Here is an 8,656-nt window from a genome sequence, read left to right as displayed (position 1 = left end):
CCACTTTTATGACCGGTTGAGTGCTCAGTGAAATGGTCAACTGATCACTTTAGACTTTTCATGTTTTCAGTTGAAAAAAATATGCGCAACTGTGTTTACAAGCTGCGGAAAACATTATTAAGTGATTTCTAAAACCAACGAGTGCACTAGAGAGGATGATGTTTAGATAAAAAACTAACGAATAAAAAATATCTTATGTTTTTGTTGAAATTGGAAATGAAATTTTGAAATGAAAATTTGAGTTGCTGTTGTGCAGGCATTTCACTATTTCTTCATACGATTTCGGTTTTTGCAACAAAATTCATAAATTATTTGCGCTAACGTACCTAACTGATATCAGCAGTTAAGTTTGCTTTATAAAAATGTAAATGTTGTTACTACAGTTAACTTTGTGTATTAACTGTTAAACGATATTAGTGAAATTTTGCTCATAACAGCAAGAACCGAATCCGGTTGTGATATGTTGCTAGAAACTTGTGAAGTATCAGATCCTTGCTAATTAGAAATGTACTGCATTGGATAGAATTCAATATGAAATGTTAAGTATTTGAAGCTGAAAAGTGTATGTGCATCTGAAGCGAAATATTTGTGATAAATGAAACTGCTATAAATCTCAAGTGTTATTGGACTTGACCGACTTATTAATACAGTGTAAATACAACTTAAGTCATTTTATTGCCGTCTAGTAATTGCAATAAAGAAAAATATCTTAGAAATAAGTAAGTGAGCAACATAAAAACATTGTTGGCAGTCGGCAGTTGGCATTGTCGTTGGCTGCGCTGTGTGTGAACTGTTAAATGTGTTTGATCGGTGTTAATTAATGCAATAACTTTCACTTGTCACTGTTGTTGGCTAAATATGATATATACATTGTGTATATATATACATATAACTAACTATAGATATTTCAAAACAAATGTATAAGTAAATAAATAATATATTATTAATTCATTGCATTGTTTAAAATGAAAATATTTGTTTGCATTGAATTACAATGACTTTGATTGATTGGTAATAGCGCTTTGATATAAAAATAAAGAACTAAGGAAAGAGTCTAAAATGTCAGAAAGTGTACGTTCAGGTAAATCGTCGGTACAATCTTCTGGTACTACTTCTACGTCCTCAAAATCGCGTTGTTCTGCTGTGAGCAATTCAAAGAGTGATAGTAGCAGTGGCATAAGTAGCACTCGAAGTGGACATACAACACCACTCAAATTTACAAGTATTGTTAACAAAGTGGAATCGCTGATTAGTAAAATGCATAATGACAAACAGCATGGCACTAAACGCACACCCAACCACATAGATGATATGCACGGCTCCAGCAAATGTTGCACCACAACTAAATCAAATGAGAGACATCGTTGCAGAATCACAACTGTTGGCAGTGGTGCTGATGTTGAGACAAATATGGAAATGGAAAGTGTCATTTGCAGCGAATGTAAACGTTATGACACTCCACACATAAAACAGGCTGCTTCATTAGACTCACTAAACAACTTGACTGATATTGATAGTTTTGAGGGGAATGATATTATTTATACAGATTCTGATGATGCCGAAATTGCGCACATAACTGGTACAACAGCGGTGCAAGTGCATCGTCGTAGTGATTTGGATCAATTGACTGATGAAACGATACGTGAATTTAATGAGCAATGCTCTTCGCTAAGTCATGATATGGATTTTGAAAATGTATGGAGCACAGAAGAGGATGATCATAAGTGTTGTATTGAACCATGTTGTATGGGTACTACTCAACAAGAGAGTAATGAACAAAATAATGTGCAGGAGGTACCAATTAAACAATTTAATCAGAAAAATCAATCAACTGTTTATAAAATTGCTAATAGCCAAAGAGAAAGAGAAAAAGCTAATAATAATAATAATTCTAATAATGTGAGTAGTAGTAATAATCATAATAATATTAATAATGAACATTTACACAAACAGAATATTTCAAGAAGTAATGATATGCAAAACGATTTTGAGCATATCGAACAAGAAAAGTGCAATATTATCCAAAATACAAATCAAAATGATGAAAATAATTTTTATGATATGAAGAATTTAATGAATAATAATCACAACAACAATAATTGTAATAGTAACAGTATCATCAACAATAATAATTACAACAATAACGGCTATAATATCTATGGAAGTTGCTTTAATAATAACAACAATACTAACAACAACAACAACAACAACAACAACTGTAATAACAGTTTAAATAATGTTGGTAACTATATTAATGGTTCACTTAACACTGGAAAGGTACGTCGCGCTAGCATAGCCAGTAGCGGTTCTGTGGGACGTATGGAAACGATACTGGAAGAACCAACCGAGTGTAAAATATCTGTTAAAGAGATATTGGCACGTTTTGAAAATATGTCTGAGGTAATTTAATTATATTTTTCATAATTTTCATATGAAATTTATGCTTGCCTAATAAACACAAATAATGAAATCACTAAAATTTTCAATTAAATTTATAAACACACACGGAAAAGTACATTAAGGAATTTATGTTAATGTATTTAACTATATATTATATGGAATGTTAGTGCATATATTAAGTATCTTGTAATGCACAAGAAAATATGGAATATTGCAATTAAAGTAAATTGGTTGCAACAGTACGGAAAGATTTCATTTGAAAAGATATTATAATAGTAATAAAGTCTTAGGTGAAGATGAGTGTGGCAAACAATAAAGAAATAATTACTTACGGTTTATATAAATAGAAAAAACAAACTATTTCATAGTTTCTTAAAACTATAATTACAAACGGGTATATATTAAATATTATATAAACAAAAGAAATGTATATAAATATGAAAATATTATATGTATTTTTAAATATTTAAAAATAAAAGCATATAATTTTTAAGTTAGTTTCTTGTATCTTTTGGTAACCTTTCACAATTATAAAATTTAATTTAAATTTATTTATATTATATTCTAAAGATCTTATATCTTAAACTACAATGCATTGCTTATTAGTTAGTTCATTGCAATTACATTTTTTTTATATAAAGAATAAATGTGAATAAAGTGATGTGAAATCACTTTCACAAGGAATGTAAACAGATTATAACTTCAAAAATATTTAATAAATATATTAAAGGCATATATTAAAATAAAATATATCAAAATAAAATATATATTTTTTTTATATAGTATTAGTTTGCTATTTTTGCTAAGTACTAGTAGACTATAGCATAGCTAACTTTTAGAAAGCATATTTGTTAACTTCTATAATAATCTTCATAACTTCAAATAATTTAAGACTCATAAAATAAATTGCAAAATGATATAAATATTTATAGCAAAACATAATTATTATTATTAAGTAATGCAATCCTTTTTTGAAGCCAAGGTTTTTCTACATATTAAGGTTGTTTCCTATACTCTCGAATTTATTCATCAATAATTTATTTTTGACTTAAAAAAAAATAAATTTCCTTATAATTTTTTAGTATAACGAACACATTCCTAACATTATATACGAAAGTAATTGAATCATACATTGTGAATGTTGTATTGTTAACATTTAAATTAAACTAAATTAAATTTATATCCATAACGATGTAAAACCCTTCACTCAGATTTACGCAAGCATATAGAGTTGATATATCAGCTCAAATATACATTTGTGAAGTGAAGCAAACATAAATTGAAGAATCAATTAACGATACTAAAAAGTCTTTTTTAATTAATGACAGTGATCCTAGTATTATACTTAGCACTATTGGCTCATTATGTTGTTTTTTTTTTTTATTTAGGGCCATGTTATGCAGACAGACACGATCTGCAATGTAAATTACAAATTTAAGAATCAGAGGAACTTTGATTAAGTTTTAGTCACGGTGACGAAACTTTCTCTCCCACGACACAGTGTTCAAAACATTCTTATAAAGTAGTAAAAGTTAGAATTTCTGCCATTTAGAAACAATTATGAATTTTTTTTTATCGATATGCTCACATATCTATACAAAAAGTTTTACCTTTCTAATTTAGGTAATTTATTTAAGTAATTTAGATAATAATTGACAATTTTGATTGGACTGTTTAACTGATTTTATGATTATTACCAGAGAAGCTTAAAACTATTGTAATCTTTCATCATATCAGAGTCTACATAATATGATTTTTAATTAATTTTAATACTCCAAATAGTCATATATATCATAGCCTTTAAATAAAACATATATTTAGAAGGGTTCTAACAGTAATGATGAAACAGCAACAAAAATTTGATTAAAATTTGATTTTATTGAAATTTGGTTGATTATACAACACTGTTTTGAGTATTGTCAAGTACTCATCATCCGTGATCCTAGAAAATATTCGAATATTTATTTGATATGTTTATAATCCGTATATAATTTGTTGGAGTGCAACAATCCTAAACTAATTAACTAATTATATAAAAATTGGACTATTTTCTAAAATGATGATGAGTACTTGACAATACTCGAAACAGCGTTATGTGGTCAACTATTGTTTTGTTCATTACTGTTCGAACCCTTTTAGTATTCTTTTTGTCATAAGACGCAGTACATTCGATAAAAAAAATCAACCTAAATATATATTTATTTTTGATTTAAATACTTGAAGATGTGGTTTTACTTATAGCGTTTATAAATTTTGATTTAAATATAATAACAATGATGATAAATTCAAACGTTGCATGTGATCACTAAATAAATATATAAACTTTTCTCATAGCAAAACGGAAAGATTTAATTTTTGTTCTTTATTTCTTGGTGAAATCCAAATAATTTATTAACAAGTACAGATGCATTTTTGAGTGTTCGAATAGGTTTGAGTTATGCTAGTGCAAACCAAGTTTTATAGATCATATGATTGCACATTCTTCTAGTTTGCTATTTGACTCATAGTAATAATCACCAATTGTCTCGTTTTGACTGGATTACAAAGATTATTACAATGATGATTAGTGCAGCATCCGGATTACTGCAATATGCGAAATACTGAGTGTTCAATCTAAACAGAATATTGTATTTGTTTTAGTAATTACATGAAACAAGTTCGAGTTATCTGATTTTAAAAGAAGGACTATACTGAAGATGTTAGGATGTATCAACTCACATTTTCATACATACATATGTATAAATACTAATTTACAAGTCATTAAACTAGTGCATATTTAGAATATGAAATTTATAGATATTTTAAACATTTGTTAGGCAGATATTAATATTTGCAATGGCAAGTGAAAGAAATTGTGTATTGATCATAATCTTTTTTGCTTTGCTATTAATCTTACTTGATATATATGCTTGATATACATTTTATATAAATTTTTCAATTTTCTGCTATATTAATATATTTTTGAAGTTTTGTTTTTTATATATTTGTTAAAGTTGCAATTTTTTTTATTTGATTTTTTTTTATTTAAATATTTTTTATGTATATTAATATTTATTTATTTTTATTAACATATTTTTTAATATTTATTTTTTTTATTTATTTATTTTTATTTAATGTTTTTAATTTAATTTTTTTTTTGTTTATATTTGTTTTTATTTATATTTTTTTTATATATATTTTTTTTCTGGTGTAAGATTTTATTTATTTTTGATATTTATTTAAAAAAAAATCACTCATACCCCACCGGTCTAAAATGTTTAGAAAATTTAAAAAAATCTTTTTCATATTAATATATGTTTATGATGATTTTTTTAAATAAATATTTGTATTTTTTTCTTCAAAAAGGAAATACTTATCCCAATGTTTGGTTCAGAAAAATATACTTTTCTTTGAAAATCTATTAAGTTAAATATAGTATTATTGCACATAGATGTATTCAGTTTATAAAACATTTTATAAATTTTTGTCATAAACAGTAAAAAATATTTTTTATGCAAAAAATAAAACACACATTTATTTATAAGACATATATATACGAGTATAATAAAACCTGTCACAGCTGTGCGGAAGACGATGACAGTGCCTCCCATTTATTATGATTTTGTATATTTCATGCACAACAGTTTATTATTTGTACTAAAGTGAGATTTTGTGGTTTATAAAAAATGTTAACCTTCATAGAGACTTGCTCGTATCAACAGTAATAGAAAAAGCTGACCGAAGTAGCTGTCAGTACCTATTAAGTTTAGAGGACCTTCTTAACCAATCAGCTTAGAAGCTCCTGCTCAAAAAAGGCAAAAACGATTTCACTAATATTTATTTGATCACATTCAAAACATTTTTTGAATGTGATTTAATTAAGTTTAAATTATTTAATTTTTCAATAGTTTTTTCCAAAGCAACGGCCTAGGGACAAATACAGTTCGTTCGCATTTATTGATTTGGTGTCTTTAACAGTCACATTGATATGATTAACAGTCACTACAACCTATTTTATGTATAAACAAAGGAACCTATATTTTTTAAGTAAGAAGGTTGTAGGTAAAGAGGTAGAGTATCGAATTTTCCCGAATTCGATAAGCACACCGTTTTGATTCCATCTATATCGTGACTGTAGGTATAAATTTACCTGTATATATCAAGCTTAATACCTTGATTTATATAAGTAAAGTGATATTTTCAACATTCTGGCCAATGCGAATGTTGGAAGTATCGCTTAATAAACTAAAGAGTTTGACGCCCAAAAGCTTAAGCCCGGATCTGGGTAAGCTGCAGATCCAGTGTATTCTGCTGTCACTCTCATGAGCACCGGTAAACACCTTCTACAAGAAATTTTAATTAAAGGAACTTATACATCTCAGGGGCTTTAGCCTAACACGAAAACCCCCAAATACCATTATATATCTCAAACTAGACGAACTAGACAAAATAAACGATTTTACATATAGGGAAATTGATTAGACTGATTTTTAAGTACATATTTTTTTTGTGCACGTCTACTGCACTTTATACACTTGTTGTACTATTACAACAAAAACTAAATCCAATACAAATAAATACATTTATTATGAAATATTATAAATTAATTAAAAGTATTTATATAGAAAAAAAACTTTTTTTGATAATTGCTTTTTAATGCATTTTTTATGTTGAAGCATCTGCAATCTTCAAAATATCGAAATTGTTATTTATTAATTTTTTTTCCTATAAACATAGCAAATCAAATAAAATTTATCAACCGCGAAGATGACCCAAAAATTCAACTTTTTGAAAAAGTAAACAATTACATTTGTTACAATTAAAATTGTTTTTCAACGAAACTATTAAAGTATTTCATCGTCGCCATAGCTCCGCATTGTTGTGATTATTTAACGATTCAATTCAATGTCACAATCTCCAATTAAAATTGAGAAAACCTATTGTAGCTTGTAACTTCGCCGACATATGAGCAGGTCAATGTGTGAAGTGTTATTAGGCTACTACTAACTACTAATGTGAAAAAAGATACAATATTTTATGTAAAACTCGATTGCATAAGTATACTCATCACCACTTTTGCGAATTAACGTTCCAAATTTGCTTTATGTCGACTTCCCATGAAAGTATAAATAGATTAAAATAGAAAAAAATTTTGGGTGGCAATTGTGCTACCGCAGCTCTGACGGTATTATCACGTATAAACAAATAAACGCTCACATAAATTGTTAATTTTTTTGATACATTTTAATAATAACAATAACATTTTAAACAAAAATAACTTGTGTAACGATTTTTAAGCATTGGAGAATAATAAATTACGTACGAAAGTGTATGGTGTCAGTTTTTATTGTTTTTATATCACTTAAAAATCATTTTGAAGTTGCATTGGCTTGAGGCATTTCGATATGCTGAACTCGTTTCCACTGTCAGAAAAGGTAAATAAACTTAATTCACTCAAAAAAATTACTTTTATTAAATTTTTAGTGAAATTTGTTTATGGTTTGAGTATTTTTAAATTTTTTTCTTTATGTACATACATATGTACATAAGCGCTTGTTTGGGTAGCGCTTGGGTAGTTTAAATGTGGTTGATCTTGTTTAGCCTGTCCTGTAACATACTAGATGACAACATATGCTCCTTTCTTTGTGGTCTTTAATGTTGGTTGAAATAAAAAACAAAAATAATTTTGTTATCTATTAAATAAAAATTATATTATTGACTATGTTTATTTTCCGTATTGGACTTGAAATTTTTGTATCTATCTATTTTTATACTATTTTAGTAGCTTTCTAAAAGTAGTGAGTATTTCAAGAATTATTGATATTTAACCGTAACTAAAATTTGAAAAAATATTTTTCCTTTGTAGTGAAGTACAACAACAAAAATTTTAATTATTTTTAATTAATTGAAATTTTGGCAGATCATACTGCTGTTTTGAGTTTTGTTAAATATCCATCATCAGTGGTTTTAGGATTATTTCTTATATTTAATAATTCGTAAAAAATTTTTTGTGACTGCAAGTACCACGAGTTAAATTCGTGCCCTGCTAAATTTGAAGCACAGAGTCAGCGTTTATTAGTCAAGTGATTCAAAGCTGTACTTGACTTCTATGTTCGCACTTTTTTCTGAAATTTTATTAATTTGCTGTGAAAGTTTATTAATAAATTCAATTGATATGTTATATATTAGAACGAAATCATAAACCAGCTGTAGAATAATTGAATTCAATTGATATGTTATATATTAGAACGAAATCATAGACCAGCTGTAGAATAAT

Source organism: Teleopsis dalmanni, chromosome 1 (genome assembly GCF_002237135.1).
Source record: "Teleopsis dalmanni isolate 2A chromosome 1, ASM223713v2, whole genome shotgun sequence".
NCBI classification, from domain to species: domain Eukaryota; kingdom Metazoa; phylum Arthropoda; class Insecta; order Diptera; family Diopsidae; genus Teleopsis; species Teleopsis dalmanni.
The sequence above is the reverse complement of the archived record's forward strand: the minus strand, read 5'-3'. Positions refer to the sequence as shown.